This window comes from Canis lupus, chromosome 27 (genome assembly GCF_048164855.1).
Source record: "Canis lupus baileyi chromosome 27, mCanLup2.hap1, whole genome shotgun sequence".
Taxonomy (NCBI): domain Eukaryota; kingdom Metazoa; phylum Chordata; class Mammalia; order Carnivora; family Canidae; genus Canis; species Canis lupus.
The window spans coordinates 39,564,829-39,585,157 of NC_132864.1; the positions used below are offsets into that span (position 1 = coordinate 39,564,829).

Consider the following 20,329-nt stretch of genomic DNA (forward strand, 5'->3'; position numbering starts at 1 on the left):
TAAGGGAAACCCGCCTCAGTGGCGCATCCGTATAGGCACCTTCCTAAGTGAATAAAGTCTTGAGATCATATACGCAAAGCATCCTTAGGGGATAATGTTCGGCAGCGGCCAACTCTTCGCCGGCTCTGTTCCTCCCCCCCCAAAACTAAACAACAGCAAGATCCTGCAGAAAACTGTGCTACCGTCCATGTAAGAGAGTCGACGCCTCCTCATTGAGGACCCGCAAGGATGCCTATGCCCGGCAGTTGGCGAATTCCTAAGAAAGGTCCTCGGCCTCTTGCCACGTTACGGGAGCTTGTCACTCCTGTTGCAGAGACGCGTCTGGGAGGGTGGCACCGTAGTCGGGATGGAACTCGTTTGATCCCGTGGGAAGACAGCGCTGAAACAGGTAGTATTTGTGACGCACGCACGTTCATAAAACGAAGCAGGGATTTTTGTTTCCCTTCACTCAAAATTCAATAAAGATTTCTCTGAACTCCGCATTCCTTGTGCTCACGGGGAGTTTGAGGAATGGTCCTCCTGTTCCCCACCAAGCGTCTGTCCCGCCTGCTTCCGTCTACACCGAACAGGCGTTCACCTGGTTACCCGGGCCTTCCCCAGGCAGCCCCCGTCTCAGAGTCAGTCTCGAATTTCCGAGGGAGCCGGAACCGGCCCTCCCGCAGTGCCCCTTGTGGGGCGAGGTGGTGGGTCGTGGGACCGGGGTTCAGCCCACGGGGAAGGATTTTGGTTACGTACTTGGGAGGGGGGTTGCGCCTCGTGCCGGAGGAGACCCCGAGGGAGGGGACGCGACACCCGCCACGGGAAGAGCCAAGGCCAAGACTAGAGGTGGAGCGACGGAAGGAATGCAGCCGAGGGGACGTGGTGCGGCTCGGCAAGTGGCCACACTGGAGGCCTTCCTCCCTGTTGACCGGGAACCGTGTGAGAATCAATTTCCTCCTTACCTGAGCCCAAGTGAGGGGGCTCCTCTGTCCCTGCGTCTGAAAGCATCTCGAATGACACACGTATGATGAACCGTACAGTCAGCCCGCAGACCATGCGCGTCACCGAGGCCCCGTCCCTGCTTGGATCGGAGGGGCACCCCGCCCCGCGTGGACGACCTTCTCCGCCGGTCTCACCCCAGACCCCAAACCGCAGCTGTTAGGCTGCTTCGGGCCGCAGCACTGTGCATCCCTGCCGTTGCCGTCAGCTGCCCGCGGGGACGGCACATTGAACCACGCACGACTCCCCACCGACACTCGTGGGCATGCCTGTGTGCGGGGACATCAGGGTGACTCAGCCAACATTTATCACATAGGAAATGCCAGGATCGAAGATGAAATTGCAGATGAAGGGGAACCTGAAGGACTCAGTGGTGGAGTCTCTGCCTTCAGCTCAGGGCGCGACCCCAGGGTCCCAGGATCGAGTCCTGCGTCGGGCTCCCTGCAGGGAGCCTGCTTCTCCCTCTGCTTGTGTCTGTCTCATGAATAAATAAATAAAATCTTAAAGGAAAAAAAAAAAGGAATTGCAGATGAGTAAGACCAAGTCCTGCTGGCAAGACATCTCTGATGGCTTCAGAGCCTAAAATTGCTCTGAGGAAAAGAGAAAGGCATTTGTTATATTTCCTACTGTGCGATAGAGTCCCTTGGAATTGTCGGGGCTCCCAATACTAGCGGTGAGTAGATGACATTAAGTGGCACCAGCGACACCCGGAGATTAAGAATCCGTGTTCTTTTTTTTTTTTTTTTTTAATTCTTATTTATTTATGATAGTCACAGAGAGAGAGAGAGAGAGAGAGGCAGAGACATAGGCAGAGGGAGAAGCAGGCTCCATGCACCGGGAGCCCGACGTGGGATTCGATCCCGGGTCTCCAGGATCGTGCCCTGGGCCAAAGGCAGGCGCCAAACCGCTGCGCCACCCAGGGATCCCCCGTGTTCTTACTAAATATCCCCCAGCAGGCCTCTGAGACTTACAGCAGCCGGGGTAACAGTAACCGCCCACCCTTTTATGACCGAAGGGAGTTTGGAGCTTGGCGTGGTTCTATGAAGCTCCGAGTGGTTTTTGATACCTGAGAAAAGAGAAAGAAAACAACGTGTAACAGGGAGAAAACTGTTGTGTTCCCCTTAAGCATGGATTGGACTGACTTGCACATACCAGGACGAGTTCACTGTTGGGCTTTGGCGCTGAGAATAGGACCTCCCCGGGGACCTGGGCCAGTCCTCGCCGTCGTGCTTGGCAAGACGCAAAAATCAGTTCTGCTTCACGTGAACGGGAGTTTGCTGGGAGAACAGGGGTGTGTACGTGGAGGGCAGCCCAAAGAGTTAAAAAGAGCCCAGAGGACCGGTTTGCGGATGTGCAAAAACCAAGGGTCTGTCAGTGAGCCACGGAGTCGGGGGGCAGCCCGAGTGTTGGGCGCACCTCCGGTCACCATGGTTGCAGTAAATGCTATTCCCCGTAGCCCTTTCATTCTTGCATTAGCAGTTTAAGGCTAAAGGCAAGGAGGTGAAACCTATGTTTGGCCAAAATTCAGATCACCTGCCCATTCTCTTGACGTTCCCGGAGAGAACAAAGAAAAGGATCTAAAAATAATAATAAAAAAAAGAAAAGAAAAAAAAAAAAGGATCTGACCTTTTTTGCTCCTGTAGGAGGAAGCACACTCTCGCGTCCCGATTACCTCAACCACGTCGGTAATGAGCAGATTTCCAAAAGGGGGCATTAGGATGCGGAAGATGCTGCACAGGCAAAAGATGGCCTGTGACGCATTGCTCCGTTACGGTACCGTCTGCAGTTCTGCGGGAGAACTGAATTTGGCCTCAACTTGAATATGGAGGGAATGTACTAGAAGTCCAGAGTTGGGGCCGTCTGGAGGCAGGTTGAATCGGCTGCTCTTGAAAGTCACCAAGTCACAGGCGTTTCCAGTTTCCCGTCTGCCGTCTTCAGTGGGTTGATTTTGGCCCCTGGCTGGAGAGGGCAAGGTGGATGCAGCATTTTCAGGCATCACAACCAGATATAGCGAATCTGGAAAAGGGAGTGAGACCTTCTTTTCCTGAGTTGCTTTCTCAGAGTGAAGAAACCTTTTTCAGCAGCACCCGGCAGACTTTCCTTTATGTCACACTGGATAGATTCAGACCTCAGGAGCATCCACAAGCACAGAAAATGGGGTGGCTGTGATTGCTTAGGCTCAATAGCATCCTTCCCCTAGTTCCTGAAAATGGGGTGAAGTCAACCTTGCATGAGTCGTGAGTCACATGTGCATTGACTAGGTATTTGAATGGAGTCAAAGTTTTATTAGAATGCAGGGGGTGGAGGTGGGGCACCTGGGTGACTCAGTCGGTTAAGTGTCCATCTCTTGGTTTCAGCTCAGGTCACGGTCTCAGGGTTCTGAGATCCAGCCCTGGCATCAGACTCGGAGCTCAGTTCAGAGTCTGCTTGTCACTCTCCATCCCCTCACTTGGGCGCACTCTCTCCCTAATAAATAATAAAATTAAAATAAAATAAAATAATAAAATAAATAAAATAAAATAAATAAAATAAAATAAATAAAAATAAAATAAAATAATAAAAATAAAATAAAATAAAAAAAAAATAAATAAAATAAAATAAAATTAAATGAAGTTAAGTTAAATTAAAATAATAAATAAAATAAAATAAGCATAAGCAGGGTATGGGAATGAGACTTGAGAAGACTTCTGCGGGGTCTAACATAGTCCATTACCCGGGGAATCTGGAAATTCTCTGTAGCAAACCGGCCCATTGGGTAAACTTTGAATTGGATTCGTCCCTAAGACGTAAACCTCCGATACAACGATTGCAGTAATTCTTACTATCATATCACTATCTTGATTTTAAAATAAATTATTTCAAACTGCAAATTTGAGTAACGCGCTCGATACAAAATTCAGCCCCATCTCTGTGGCGCTTAAGGTACAGTCTTTGGCGGATACCCTTTCTGCATCAAATGTTAATGAAAGGTTGTATAACTGGAGGCCCGAAGAGCACCGCCTGCCTTCTGGCTGCAGGCAGACTGATGCTTCTTTACGCCACTCACAGATTGAAAGCCAACGGTCTGTTTCCCGCAAAGATACCCCTGTTACAAAAACTAAAGCTAAAATGCCTTGGTTTTATAGCTGGTATTTTCTCAGGCGGGGCCTAATGTGCAATTTTCACTCTTGCTCATGAAGTTGTTTGGTGTTGTAAATTATGCATTAGCCTCCAAACTGCTGTAAGCATCACCTCTATTATTTGTGTGCCTCATCAATAAATTATGCCATTTCAATAATATGCAAATTTCTATCAACATTTTTTGGTCTTGAAATTACAAACCTCGAGCTTGTATAAATAATATATGGAAATGTAGATGGTATCTGCAAGCCGATTTTATTATTGGGCACTTACTGGTAATGAAGTATAATACTTCGTTGGATGAGTTCTTCATAAAATGTCTAGAAATGGGTCCCTAACTGTCCTGGATCCCTCTCTTAAAAATAAAGACATTTACTTAGCTATAGGGAGTAAATGATAACGTTCTGAGGGACGATGACCAACTTGAAGCCCAAAAAAAGAGTTTTAAAGAAACAACCCTCTTAAAAGGCACTTGGGGGTTGGTCTGCATTAGGGCTTTCTGGATGCACATAATAACGGTCGGTAGCCTGGCAACATTTCTCCCAAGAAAATTGAAAACTACTTTGCTGCCAATATTCATAGTAAGTGGTAGGATCTTTGATTGATTAAGAAATTATAATTGTGAGTGGTTTCATAACCTTGATGGAAATAAAATACAAAACCTTCTTACGTCTGTGGATTTGCTTATAGGACGGACACCTGGAATTCTTGTTCTAATTTAGAATCTCCCTGGGAGATCCATCTGCTCCAGGGTTGTCTCTGATCTGTGAGCACCACGGGGATGTTTTGGTGGGCAGGGCACAGGAAGCTGTAGGATGAGTGGAATGCTGGCCTCCTAGGGGGCATCCGATGCGTGCAGGGCCTCCACCCAGCCCCTGATCCCATCACAGTATGGTAGGACCTAGAGCGAGCCCACAATGCCAGCCCAGAAGTGTCAGGTAAGGAATTTCTCTTTACCCTTCACGCCCCTCCCTTCTCATATTCACACCTTGCTTCCTACAGTCCCTCCCCTAAACTCCTTAGTGAGGGTCGTCACCCTGCCCCAGAGTCCTGGCTCCAGGTGTCCTAGCTCCTCCCTACCTCTGTCTTGATCTCAGCCTCAACACCATCAACGCCTCCGGGTTAGCTCTAGGACCTTGCTGATAGATCAACGAGAGAGACCTAATTTTAGTGTTAGTATAATAGGCGATAACATTAGTAACCAGGGATTTTGCAGTGTGGCTGTAACGATTACAATAACTTTAAAAAAAATAGCTCTTCATTGTAACCTTCCTGTGCAACATCTACCGGACGAAGCAATCTTACATGCTTTTTCTTGCTTGATACTCTGAGCAACACTGAAGGGGGCCACTATTATTATCCCAATATTATAACCCCTTGATACTCTTTTCCTTTTGAACTCCAGCTGTACCCCATTTGCTTTCTAGCCATCTGAGGAGACGCTTTTTATGTTGCCTGGTAATTTAAAATTCCGGATTCGTGCATTGTTTCATTTTCATAACAATCTCTTCTTATTCTGTGGCACTGCTATCCTCTAGATTCCCTCCTAGGTTCTTATTTTTAGGTAAATACTGAAGTTTTCTACTAGTCCTATTGGTTCTGTTTCTTTGTGTGCTCTTTTGGGCGTATTGTTTTTCGACCTTTATTCGTATTTTTCACGTGGCTTTTAGTTTACTCCAAATATTTGGTAGTTTTATTCTTGTCTGTTTGCTGTGTTTGAAAGTCTTTGGCGGCTGGGCTGGGGGGCTAGAGAAGATGCAGGGTGTGGGTATAAGTGCTCACGAATGATGGGGAAAGGAAAGACGAATGTTCGTCGTGTTGTGTTGGAAACGTGCCTTCTGGTGGCACCTGTCCTTCTAGTGACGGGGCCCTTTCTCCCTGTTTCAGCCAGTGGACAGTTGAGTAAGGGAGTAAGAGGACAGCCGATCCGGATTTCATTTGCCAGCGAATCAATCACACAGACTTGTATGTGTTTGCACTAAGCACAGAGCACGTTTTTAACCACTCTCTCCTTCTCAGGGAGCTCTCCTGCTTGTGTTTTCGGGCATGCTTTCCCCAATGCTAGTTTCCACCTGATTTCTAAATTTCAGGAATGCTTCCAAACCTCTGGCCCTTGGATAGCACAAATCCCTATTTCCACATGCTGTGTGGTTTATGTTTTAAAATATCTGTTCCGTTATTTCATGAGACATCATTCATCTGGGAGGGTAGAGGGACTCCTGGATTCAGTCTACCATTTTGATCCACTCTTTACTCCCATTTCACAGATAAAAGGACTAGAATTAGCTTAAAGAACGTGCCCCAAAAATCTGCCATCCTACTTATTCTAACCAAATCCTCTGATGTCACAGCTTGTGTTCCCAACCAGTATCTATTCTGATTTTCATTATAGTCTTTCCAGTTTACATAAAAATGGCTCATTTGAGCCCTACAATACTATCTATAATGTATTATGACCACTGTTTCCAGTTTATTGATGAGGAACCAGACTCAGGAATGTAAAGTGGCTAGCCCAGGAACTCAAGCTATTAGTGGCATAACAGTAGCAAATAGTTCTACATGTGAAGCCAGTAATGCTTGGCACATAATAAGAAATCTGGATACAGAGAAAAAAGTCATGCCCCAACACCCCAGGACCTCACAGAATACAACCTAAATTAGGATCCAAGTTTCCTAACGCACATCCCATCTAAAAGCACCTTTGTATTAAGCCTCACTACCTTGATTTCCTTGGTTCTGTTGTTATCCCTCTTTCAAAATCACCTTGCTAACACACACGCACACACGCCCTTACCCTATTGGGAGATTGCAAATGGCAAGACCTGGCTTGTTTTTGATATGACTACATCCAATAACATATTGATGTTTCCTGCAAGTAAACATCAGAGAATTAGCCCTTAGGTTTGCAAAAGATTTCCAATATGACCTCAGTGTTCCAAAAGTTATGCATCTTTGTTTTAAGGTAGCTATGCAATGTGCTTGGAAATAAAAGAGAGAAAACTAGCTCAATCAAACAGAATACATTGACACATCAGAAGCTTACTGAATAATCAACTGGGGAGTCCAGTAGACCAGGCTGATTTCTAATAGTGCCAATAGACAGTTCAAATAACACCAAGCTTTCGTTAAGCAACCACATCGCACGGAAGATTTCCAAGAGGCTCATTGTTAACTGGAGAAAACCTAGCAAGCCTGTAATAAAACAATTATAAGCACACTACAGATATTAATTTGATTTTGGTACTATTACCTAGGCCACTATATTCCAGGTGGGAAAGTATAAAAGCAGAAAGCATTAGATACCAGCACTGACTGGCATGGCTGATGTGAAATCTCGTTGTCTCTGCTGAATAAGGGGGTTTGATCTAAGTCCTCACTTACCGCCTTCATGAGTGACTTGTTAATAACATTAGTAATCATGGTAGCCACCATATGTTCACAGAGCTATTGAGAGGACTAACTGGGCTCCAGAAATGGAATTCTGTTCTATTCATTACTGCCTAATTTCTGTGTCTTCACTAATGAAACACAAAGGAAATACATAATAAGAATGACAATTTACATTTGATATTGCTTAATTAATCATAGATAATTATCTATAAATTGCCTCTTTTTGTCTTCATCAAAATACCGTAAAATAAATATCATGATATTTAGGCAATGTCTAAATTATGATGTTTAGATAACGAGACAAGGAAACATTCTGAGAGGTTAAGTGATTTATCCTGGGTAGCACAGCTCCCCAAACACAGATCAAGTGATGAAATGAAAACTCATATTCCATTCATCTGTCTCTGAATTCCCATGCTGATGCCACACTGCCCTGCTTCCCTAGCACACTCAGAACAAGTCTGGACCACTGGGTTTTTCCATCCCTTATATGGAGATGTTCACTTTGTAGATATGCGGGGTCTTAGGATTCACTAACACCACAGACCCTTTGGAATTTCTCTGCTCTGCTCCCAGCTCAATTCATCACACCCACATATGTGTTCAGCAAAAAATCACAGGGATATGTAATATTTAATCTAGTGTTTCCCCCTATTTTCCTGAAATAATAATTTCCCTCCTGTGACCACTAGATTAACATGAGTTTTTAGTCAGTTATTTTGAGCGCCAGTTATTAATGTTTTGCCTGGGTAAACACAATTTCTAATAATCAGAATTTATCATGAAATTCAGCATGGCACTATGGAGAAATATACATTATTTAAAAACAAGAATTTCCAGCTGGTTCCAAAGTCTCACTTCAGCTCTGTACTAGCTATGATTGAATTTGGTTTAAAAGCAGTAAAATGGGGATCCCTGGGTGGTGCAGCGGTTTAGCGCCTGCCTTTGGCCCAGAGCGCGATCCTGGAGACCTGGGATCGAATCCCACATCGGGCTCCCGGTGCATGGAGCCTGTTTCTCCCTTTGCCTGTGTCTCTGCCTCTCTCTCTCTCTCTCTCTGTGTGTGTGACTATCATAAATAAATAAATAAACTTTAAAAAAAAAATAAAAAAATAAAAGCAGTAAAACGTATTCTGGCATTTTAGCTTCATTTAAAATATTATGAATTGCAAACATTCATTTCAGCTTGATCTTTTCAGCCCGTTCATTTTAGTGTCTCTCCGAAAATTGAAGATGAGATACATAACCACAGACTCCTTGCAGGGGGACATATTTATATCCTCCTTGGTATTTGATTTGAAAACTTTGACTTTAAAAAAATGCTTTATTACCACTAAAATAACAAACCAAGAGTTATAGTTTAAAAGCCAACAAAGGAGATAAGATAGGAATCATTTTTAAAAAATTCAGTGAATCCAAAAGAAGACAGAAAAAAAGAGAGATGGAACAAAGAACAAATGGGAAAAATATAAATCATATAGTGAGTGATATGCCTAAACCTCATCGATAATGACATTAAATGTAAATGGTCTAAATGTCCTCATTAAAAAGCAGAGATTGTTAGATTGAATTTAAAAAGCAGGATGCAACTATATGCTGCCAAAAAGAAATACATTTTAAATACAAAGACATAAATGTATTAAAAGTAGGAAGTATGAAAGACATATGTCGTACTAACACTAATCACAAGCTAATATAACTGATGTGGCTATATTATATAGCTGAGTGGTAATATTAGCATTAGATGAAATAGATTTCAGAGCAAAAAATATTAACAGGGAAAGGAAGGTCATGTCATAACGATAAAGGAGCCAGTGCAAGAAGACAAAAGAATCCTAAATGCATATATACCTAATGAATTCAAAATACATGAAAGCAAAACAAACAAAAAAACCTGATAGAGCTTCAAGGAGAAATGGAAAAATCCACAATAATTGTCAGAGACATCAATTTTTCTTTGTCAATAATTTATAGCAAAGAAGACACACACAGTAGAAAAAAGAAGGAAAGAAAGAAAGAAAGAGAAAGAAAGAAAGAAGAAAGAAAGAAAGAAAGAAAGAAAGAAAGAAAGAAAGAAAGAAAGAGAGACAATTTCATTAATGATGTAATACGCGTAAATGTTACTTATCCACCAACTTTATCTAATTGACTTACAGAACACTCCAGCCAACAACAGCAGAATACACATTCTTTTCAAATACACATGGAAGATTTACTGAGAAAGATCATATCTTAGGAAATCAAACATCTCAGTAAATTTAAAAGGATTCAAGTAATACCAAGTATGTTGTCTGACTACATACAGTGGAATTTAATTAGAAATTAGTAACAGAAATATCTCTGGAAAAGCTCCAAATATTTGGAAACTACATAGCACCTCTGAATAGGCAATGGGTCAAAGGAAAAATCAAAAGGGAAATTATAAAGTTTTTTTTAACTGAACGAATAAGAAAATGCAACATACAAATTTGGGCATACCACTAAAACGGTGTTTAGGAGGAAATCCATAGCACTAAAGGCCTGTGTTGGTAAAGAAGAAGGGTCTCAGATCAGGGAATCTTAGCTTTGACTTTAAAAAAACAAGGACCAAATAGAGCCAAACTTAGCAAAAGAATAGAAATAATAAAGATCAAAGTAGAAATTCATGAAATAGGAAATAAACAATAGAGAAATCAGTATGACCAAAAGTCAGTTCTTTGAGAAGATCAAATAAAAATCTCTAGCAAGATTGATCATGAAAATAGAAGAGAAGACATATATTAGCAATATCAGTAATGGGAGAGCTAACATCAGTACAGATTTTACAGATATGAAAAGGATAATAAGGAGATATTATGAGCAACTTACACCTGTAAATGTGACAACTTAGATGAATGGACACATTTCTTGAAAGACACACACCACCAAAGCCCACTCAAAAAGAAATAGAAAACCTGAATAGCCCTAGACACACTAAAGAATTTGAATTTTTAACCTTCTCATGAAGAAAACTCCAGGCCCAGGGAGTTTCACTGAGGAAATTCTACCAAACATTTAAGAAATAAGTAAAATCAATCCTACATAATTCTTCAAAAAAAAAAAATCACGGTGGAGAGAATACTTCCCAACTCATTGTATGAGACCAGCATTATTACCTTTATGCCAAAAGCATGCGAAGAAATTACGAGAAAAGGAACTCCAGATTTCTTCAACATTCCTGTTTAGGAAACTGCAATCTAACATTGCCTAGCAATCCTTTTTTTATTTTTTTCTTCTTCTTTTTTTTTTTTTTTTTTGGTTTGAGTTTTTAAACGTAGCAGTAATGACTACTCTTCGTACAGCACTGTTCAAGTTCCACATGGATTTTCTACATATCATCTTAATTGTACAGCAACTTTAGGAAGATAGTAATGTTCTGTTTTATGTCCACGTTACGTGTGATTAACTGAGGCTCAGAGAGATCGGTCCCCTACTGAGGGTCACACTGCGAGAAAGTGGTGTGGGCTGGCTCGGACACAGGTTCCCTGACCTTAGAGTCCGGTCGTATTTCTCCTGTCTTACACGTTGCCTCTCAATGCAGAATGGTAAACTGGACCCAGATCTTTAAAAAATAAGCTATTTCTTGGTAGATGAGAAGATTCGTGACAACATTCCCTCCCTCAAGACCCCAGGATACCGTGGTAGACTAGATGTCCGTCCTTTATCTTTCAGACCTGTCATGGCTGCCCTCCGGGTCTGTAAGTGGAGGCCGAAGGGGAACGGCCCATGGCCAACCACCCCTTCCATTCTGAATAGAAATATATTGGCCTTAGTCTTTGATGACGCTTTGCCACGCTGTACTCAGGTCGCCGTAAATTTATGTAATTTGCAGAGTGACTACCAGAGGCCCGTGGTGAGTGTCCTCCGAGAATGGCACAAAGTAGAAAGGATAATATCCTCCTGCCATCCTCCCCAAGGGTCAACGCCACATGAACAGTCTTATCAGTCTCAGTCAGGCTATTCTTCAGTTGAGCTTCTAGACCCAGCGAAGCCCTTCGAAAGCTGAAGTAGTCTCGTTAACAGGATCAACCTGAGAGCAGTCGGCCTCTTGCAAGAGACAACATGCGCGAGAGGCAAGTGAATGAAAGGGGCCTTCCGTACTGCAAACGGCTTTACCGTTCGGCAAGGGGTGCGTCTGGGGCGCCATCCAGAAAAATGCAACCTCTACTGTCTTCTTAGTCATGTTAGTAATTCGTAATCCCTTCCCCTGGAAGCTGTGCTCGGTGTCCTACCTGCATGTCGTCCCAAGAAACTCACGGAGCGAGACGTCTGCGGGCCTATCCCTGGAAGTGAAGTGTTGGACTTCAGGCACCACTGACTCTCACCACAGCTTACGTCCTTTCTGATTTGCATCCTTTCTGCCTATAAACCTCTATTCTTTTCCTGTCGTTCAGGGTATTTTTGATTCTTATAACAATTCTGGGAGGAATAAGGAGTTCGTTTCCCTACTTTCTCCTCAGCAGAGGCAACATAGTTAAGAAAAAAAAAAAAAAGGCGTCGATGCATCTGAGGCGCGTCGGCCACTTGTTCATTGTCAGGCCTGGAGGGAACTTACCTAACGGTGCCGACGTTCAGGGACTTCACGGGTAAGACGCTGGCACCATCCACGGGTCCTCGTGAGAACCAGAGGAGCTACCGTAAGACGCGGGAAGACACAGGCCTCCCGAAGACCTCCAGTAAGCATCGTTTTGATCTTTCCCCTTAATGAGTTTAAGAAATGACTGATTTCTCTCTGCTCTAAAGCATCTTGATATGTGGCCCTTCCTTTGGGTCGAACAGGAGGTGAGTTCTTACCCGGCAACCAGAAATCTGACAGCTCCTGTCCTCCTGATGATGGTGGCTCTCTGTTCTTGCAGCTTGACACGACATGTGAGTTCTGGTTCCCTTTCTGGAGTTTAGAACTTAAAATGTGTCAGGTAGGCAAAGGACCCTTACCTCACGAGAGCGTAGTGAACAGGTGATTATTGCATGTTAGCTACTGGAAGGAGGGCCACAGCTCCAGGCCGTGGGGAGGCCGAGGCACGATCCTCCTATGACCTGCCCAAGCGGTTCTGGTTCCGAAATCCCATAAGGCACCAGCCACCCCATCAGAGAGATACGGGCCTGACCCCTCAAGGCACAGCAGGGCTTTGGGTTTCCTAACAGACTAAGAGAAGAAAGGCAAAGCCGGAGACTCCACCGGGCCACGGACCTGGAGGTACCACTGATACACAGTGTGACGGCGACGATGGGGCCGTCGTGCCTGCGGTCCAGTCTCCGCTACCCCTGTGCGCCGTGATAAAGATGGAACAAACCTCTCTCGGCTCAATAGGAGTTCTTTCTTTTTCTTTCTTCCTTTTCCTTTCCTTTCCTTTCCTTTCCTTTCCTTTCCTTTCCTTTCCTTTCCTTTCCTTTCCTTTTTTTCCTTTTCTTTCTTTCTTTCTTTCTTTCTTTCTTTCTTTCTTTCTTCTTTCTTTCTTTCTTTCTTTTCTTTCTTTCTTTCGTAAAATGGTGATTATAACAGTAGCCCTGTGGAGTACCAGGCACCTAAGGATGTTCAGTCCACAGTAAATGCTACTTCACTTAGTTCCCTAAAAGAAACCACTCCCTATTTCCATTTCCTTCTAACCACGATGTTAGGAAATGGAAACAAAAAAATGTAAAAACCAAACCAGATAAATGTGGTTTTACAGCATTTGCTTCACCGATTCTAACGTTTCTTAGATTTGACCGATCTTTATTGGATCTCTTTCTGGAGTCCCCCCTTTCGCGGCAGGACCGCCGCCCGTGGGATCCCCGCCCGCGTGGGAAGGCGGTGGGCCGCGCTAAGAACGTGGCTGAGTTTGAATCTTGTGTGCTTCTCTTCCTGAGTCTGGAGCGTTGGGCAACTTTATTCAACCACTAGGACGCTGTAAAAAAGGGGAAACTATAGTAGCTGTCTCCCGGAGTTGCTGTGCGAATTCAGTTAATACCTCGGGAGCACCCGGAGCGGCGCTGGGCAAGTAGCAGGGGATCTGCAAGTGCCAGCTGCGCGGGGACGTCGGCGTCAGGAGTAACGCGCCGTAGGCACCGTTTCTCTTCATCTTTCCCTCTTTCTGTTGATTCAGGAGGCCTGACTTTCTGCTGTGAGGATTGTTTCCCTTGACCTCCTTTTGTAAAAAAGTTGTTATGTATTTATTCATGAGAGACACACAGAGAAGCAGAGACACAGGCAGAGGGAGAAGCAGGCTCCCCGCGGGGACCCCGATGCGGGACTCCATCCCGGGACCCCGGGGTCACACCCTGAGCTGAAGGCAGACGCGGAACCGCTGAGCCACCCGGGTGCCCCTCCCTTGATCTCCTTTTTGCCTTTCTTCCCAATAGTAAAAGAAAGAGGGCAAAGTGTTACCTGCATACAACCTGCAGCCCCCAAAAGTTGTCACTAGAGTTGTCGTGTGTTACAATATTGCAGATAAGAGTGACGAGGAGTCCCCTCCTGACTTCCGTCTGGGCATCCTCATTATTCCCATGAGCCCACTTCATTAAAACAGGTTTAGTAGACAAATAAAGGTGCTCCAACATATTTTTTTAAGATTCATTTATTTATTTGAGAGAGAGCGTGCATGTGTGCACGGGGGAAGGTCAGTGGGACACGGTCCCAGGCAGACTCCCCTTGGAGCACGGAGCTGGACATGGGGCTCGATCTCACTACCCCAAGAACATGACCTCAGCCGAAACCAAGAGTCAGACACTTAACCAACTGTCCCCCCCACCCGCCGGCGCTCTGAAAGGTGCCCCAATTTTGACATGGCTACGACTTCTGCCCTGAGTTGTAGTTCACTTGTATTTCTCCATATTCCACATGAGACTGTCATCTTCTCGAGGGTAGTGGGCCACATCCTAACTTCTTACAGTTGTAGCACCGAGTATGTCCACAGCCAGTGACACTCAGTGAGCTGCTCCCTGACTGAATAGTGGATGGATGGATGGATGGATGGATGGATCAGTGGGTGAATGGGTGGGTGGATAAATGGGTGGGTGGATGGGTGGATGGGTGGATGGATGGATGGGTGGATGGTTGAGTGGGTGGATGAATGGATGGATGGATAGATCGTTGGGTGGGTGGATGGATGGATGGATGGATGGATGGATGGATGGATGCATGGGTGGATGGTTGGGTGGGTGGATGGATGGATGGATGGATGGATGGGTAGATAGGTGGGTGGGTGGGTGGGTGGATGGATGGTTGGGTGGGTGGGTGGATGGATGGATGGATGATGGATGGGTGGATGGTTGAGTGGGTGGATGAATGGATGGATGGATAGATAGGTGGGTGGGTGGATGGATGGATGGATGGATGGGTGGATGGATGCATGGGTGGATGGTTGGGTGGGTGGGTGGATGGATGGATGGGTAGATAGGTGGGTGGGTGGGTGGATGGATGGTTGGGTGGGTGGGTGGATGGATGGATGGATGGGTGAGTGGATAGGTGGATGGAAGGATGGATGGAATCACATTCAAAGTATAGTATGTGAGGCCTCTGTAGGGCAACAGAGGAAACTTCCAAGTTAGTTCAGGGGTGATCCGGGAACCACCTTGCCACGATTCATTGTCCCCCCTCAAACATGACTTGTGTTTTCCTGTCTCCGAGCCTCACTCGCATGTCTGGAATGCCTTTTCCTCCATCCCTACTTACCAGAGCCTCAGCTCATGCGTCCCTCGAACCTTTCCTTCTCCAAGCCAAGCGTTTCTCCTTCCTCTGACCCCCTGTAGCAGCTGTTGTCTGAACCAACTAGCTGTCCCTTAATCCAATCCTGTTGCATGTTTTTAGTTATTTTACAAGATAAATCCTTTACAGATTTTCGATCCCTGGCAGCAGTGGCCACGTCCTACACTTTTCTTCCCAACCTTGGGGCTCACACTGGGCGCACTAACAGCCACATGATGGTTGCTGGGGTCACTCGGCCTAAACCGCCTTCAACAGCCTGCAATGCAAACTGGAAGTCTGTGTTGCAGGATGACACATTAATCTGTGGGTAAACAGGAAGAGTCGACGTGTGAACCACATCGGGACAGAAATGTCAGTAGCGGGTGGAATTGGAGCTCGATTAGTTCCTTTTTACTCTCGTGCTTCGTTTTTGTTTGAGTGGCTGCGTCTTTTTATTTTTGTCCCACCCGGGCTTCGGGGCAGAGGTAGTGGGTGAGGGCGTGTGACTTTAAGTGTCGTCGCAGCACGAACCAATAGAAGCCCTACTGCAGAATTGTTTATTTTACAACGAAACATTTCAAAACAAAATATGGGACAACTAATGCCTCTCTGCCATCTGTTCTGAAGAAGCGCGGGGAGGCGTAGATGGGGGTGAAGTGTTAGGTGCACCGTTGCCTCCGCCTCTTCAAACCTTTCAGGAACACGGCGCTGATGGCTGTGGTGTGGAAACCGCCTAAATCGACAGCGAGTGCCGTGCCTTGGAGCACCTTGATGGTGACCGTACGCAGACCCCAAGCCACGTGGAGACGTGTCAGCGAGCAGGGTGCTGGGGGGTCGTGTGCATCCGTGCTCCCGGCCTTAAATCCCCGTAGGCGCATCTTTTTAAAATGCAGGCGAAGGGGAAAGCATCACCGACCGTCGCTCCCGGTCTCAGGGCGGCCACCAAGGCAGAGGACCGGGTGCCAAGGACCAAGGCCGTCCCTGAGCCCACGCGTCCGTCCTCTGCTGCAGGTGCCAGGCGCGTCCGGTCCCCAGCGCTTTCCTTACTCTGCGTCCACGCGTCGGAATCCATGCGTGTCTTCCTTGTCTGACCATCATGACCTGGGAAGGCAGCAGCCCCCTCCTCTGTCACCCTGGTCATGTTGGCCTCGGTTGCCTCGGTTGCCTCTGCAGAGGAGCCAGTAACGCCCGTTTGGTGCTGGCTGTGACGGGCCACTTGGGGTCGCACCCAGCCTTCCTCCAGGCGGCCTCAGGGACCCCAGGGCCCCTCCCTCTCATGCGTCTGCTCAGGGTCAGGCTCCCGCTTCCCATCCCTGGGTCATTGGCTTCCCGAATCCCGGGGACAAACTCAGCTGTTCTCTGCTCAGCCCGTCAGGCTCCCGGCGGCGTCAGGGGAACCCGATGTGCTGCACCTGGGCCTCTGCTCCCGACTGTCGTCCCGTCGTCCGTCCCTGCAGCCGCGTCCGTGGGCCCACATGGTTGGTGCCAGGCGCCGCTCGCGTGCTGGTGAACAAGACAAGGTTCCAGGCCCCGCGGACCTTCCATTCCGTGCTGGGGGAGCTGGGAGGGGACCACGGGACACGTGCACTCGTGCCACATGGCCGCAGGGCCGGGGAGGCGACCAGTGCAGGGGAAAGGACAGCGGCGGGGGTGGCGGTGGGGCCGGAGGGAAGTCCCGGGTGCAGGGGGGGCGAAGAATTGGCCCGAGGTGGCACCCGGGGCCTGGCCGAGCCATCTGCCCCCCAGCCCGGGCCCCACCCCTCGCCCCGCTGTGCTCCCCGCCCCAGGGCGTCCCAGAGTGGACCGCTGAGACTGTCGCCAGCACAGCCACACGGCGGCAGCCAGCACCGCGTCCTAGCGGAAGGTCACACGGCGCAGGAACCCAAGGGCCATCGACGGGCCAGCGGACAGGGCCCGACATGTCGCCAGGAGCGGCCACACGGTCCCCGCAGGGCTCCCACTGTGTCGGCAGACTTGGCCAAAGCAGCGACATGAAATTCTATGAAATTGTTTCCGATTCAAATCCGCTGCAGTTAGAAGCCGCGTCCGTTTCGGGAGATTTAAACCCCAAACCTCCGCGTCCCCCTCCTTCGGGTGCAGCAGGTGCTAGGCCCTTAACCGTCACCAGGTCGGGGAACCCGCTTCTGGACAAGGGTCAGGGGCACGGGTTCCACACGGTGTCTGCGGTCGTGCATGTGAACAGAGCGCGGCCTGGGGAGGGGACCCCGAGGTGCTGCCCGCGGGTGCATGGAGCCGGCTGTGTTCCTGGCCCGGGCGTCGTCGGTGCTGGCGGCACAAATAGGGGTGGGCGCCACGTGGGACGGCAGGCAGCGGGGGACACAGGCGCCTTATGTAGGGCAGAACCGTGTTGGGGTGCCCGGGGGCTCAGGCCATGACCCAGGGTCCTGGGATCGAGTCCTGCGTCAGGCTTCCCGCAGGGAGCCTGCTTCTCCCCCTGCCTGTGTCTCTGCCTCTCTCTCTGGGTCTCTCATGAATAAGTAAATAAAATCTCAAAAAAAAAAAAAAAAAAAAAAGCGAGAACCAGTACTCACCGACTTAGGACTCGTCACCAGTGCCCCCGGCGCGTCATCCAGCAATCGATCCCCTTATACAAGGCGCCTCGCTGGGAAACTGGCTGTCACCGTGTGAGGCTGGAAAAGAGAGAAAGTCAGCTCTTCCACTACCTTTTCTTTTTTTTTTTTTAATCTTATCTCTTACGAGGTTTGTGTCCCACAACCCGTCACTTAAGGAGGAAACTCAGTGGACCGGGAGCGCGCGCCCCCCACGGGCCGCCCTGTGTGCTGAGGTCACTCCAGGTGGGGACCCGACACCCATGACGCTGACGTGCTCGATCCTCAGGAATCTCCGGGGCCTGCAGGAGACCCCAAGGAAGCCGCAGATGTCACCTCTGGGCCATCGGGGCCCTGGTAACGGGCCGTGTCTGGTTCCTCGGGGGAAATGTGGAGCAGACCTGCCCTCCACCCAGCGGTTCGCAGCCTGCCGACAACGGTCCCCGAACTAACGGTCTCAGGCAAGGCCCCGTGCCCCCGGGACCCCGTGTGGCCTCCAGGTTCCGGGTCCGTGTCCCCCAGCCTCCAGAAGGAAGTGGCCCCGAGGTCACACACGGGGCAGAGGAGGCGGGTACGGCCCATGTGGCGGGTCCGTGGGGCCCCAGGGCCTGGCTCAGGACCCGGGATTGCCTCCTCTCGGCGCCGTCGGGGGTCTGCACGGATCCCAAGCGCCGGGGGACCCAGGGAGGCGTCGGGGGGAAGGTTCGCAGGAGACTCGACGGCTGCACGTGCGCGGGGACATTGGATCCTAATTGCCGGTGTTCACTGGCTCCACGGAAGGTCTTTTTCTCCCAGAGGTGAACGAAGAGCAGCGTCTTTCGGTTCCCAGTGAAGAAGCCTCGGAGCAGGAGCAGCAGCACCCACGGGACCGCGACCTGGGGTGAGACACCACCAGCAGGTGCCGCCCACCCCGACCGCCCGAAGCAGCTGAGGGGAGGGAACGGGTCCAGTCCCCCTGCAGGTGCTTGCTGTGCCGCGACACGGTGGGGGCCCAGGACACTGGCCCCGTCCTCATCCGGGGCGACAGGAGTGGCATCACTCCAGCTGTGAGGTAAACGCCTGCACCCCGTCGGGGCTCGGAAGTCCCCCCAATCACGGGTGAGACGGGTTTCAGCCACATGAAGCTAAAGCAGGGCTCTAGCCAGGCCGTGGGGCTGGGGGGACCTCCAGCCCAGCCCGATGCTCTTCCTACGAAGTGACGCGTGTGCCGCGCAACAAGAGCTCAGGGAAGACGAAAACACTTCTCAAAACCAGAAAATAGAGCAATTAAGTTAAATAGGTTTCTTTCTTTTTTTTCCCAAAAGGCATTTGAATGTTTGCATAGGCTTTTTCCATAGACGTTCCCCGTCTCCCCCTTCTGATTGCTGCGTCTTCAGAAACGCATAGAATCACGCGGAACAGGAACGGGGTCTGGAAGACGGAGACGGTGATTCGGGGGAGAGCAGAAGGGGGCCCCGCCTGGTTTTCCGCTGCTCCCTCTGCCCCTGGCCCTCCAGGGGGAGGCCACAGAGAGCTCCGGGGGGGGGGGGGCAGCAGTCCTCCGATCCTGCCCCACGGGTGACCTCGGGCACACGTCCTGCTTTCTGCCCCGGGGGCTGCCCAGGCCGGCCAGGAGCTGGGAGCTGCAAGCTGGGAGCTGGGAGGAAGGGCTACCGGGCCTCCCTGCTACGGGCCGCGTGCCTAGCAGACCCTGGGGTGCGGCGGCCGCGGGGCTGTGGGTGCCCCTTCGGAGCTGTGGCCGTTCACCCCGCTAGAGGACAGCAGACGCTGAGCGACTGGCAGGCTGGCGGGGGGCCCGGGAACGTTCCTCCGTCAGGCCCGCGGTGCAGGCGCCAAGAACCCTCCTGGAGCCGGGCTGGCCGTCGGGGCGGAACAGCCGGCCTCCCCAGGAAAGGCGGCCCGGCAAGTGCTTTGAAAGGGGGGTGTCCCCAGTCCGCTTAAGGAGCACCCTGTCCGGGAGGCCTGCTTCCCTGAGGTCCCGCCGTTGGCCATCTCATCCGCGGCCCTAAAGGTCTGCGCGTGTCTCTAACGCCTCCTGCCGGGAGCTCGGCCCGACGGGAGGTGTGAGCCTGGGGGTTCGCATGCAGCCCTGCATCCTCACGGGGGGCGGCGGGGGGACGTGTAACCGAGCACGTCGTGGCCACCTGCACGCCCCTGCGAGGACCTGCTGGCGGAGCCAGGAGAGGCACGGTGCCCGTGCCATCGTTACCTTGAGTGAGGACACAGCTAGCCGCTCGCTCGGGAGATCCCTTGGGTCGGTGGGGGAGCCTGGGTGAGACGCTCCGAACGCCCTACCATAGCGGACAGCCAAAGCGAGGCCCCGGGCAGAGCGCCAAGGTGGGCTCCACGACGCAAGCCTTCCGCCGCGCCCCCCCGCAGAGCTCTCCAGGTGCCCCCGCCAAGCCCCATGCTGCGGCCTGGTGAGCACAACCCAGCTTTAGGGGTGGGCTCCGTCCCCAAACGTGCCGCACCCCGGCCCACTGACCTGGGCAATGCCGTTTCGCCTCTGAAGCCTTATCCCCTTAACCGAGGCACAGATTGATCATCCTCACTTACCAGGGTTGTTGCAAGACGCAAACAAGACAGC

The 20,329-nt window shown here is 49.5% G+C and overlaps 1 protein-coding gene across 9 annotated transcripts in view; it reads left to right on the forward strand.

The window, feature by feature from the left end:
* RNLS (renalase, FAD dependent amine oxidase) overlaps positions 1 to 20,329 on the forward strand; it is a 277,111-nt gene that overhangs the window by 119,962 nt on the left and 136,820 nt on the right. The window lies entirely within an intron of this gene.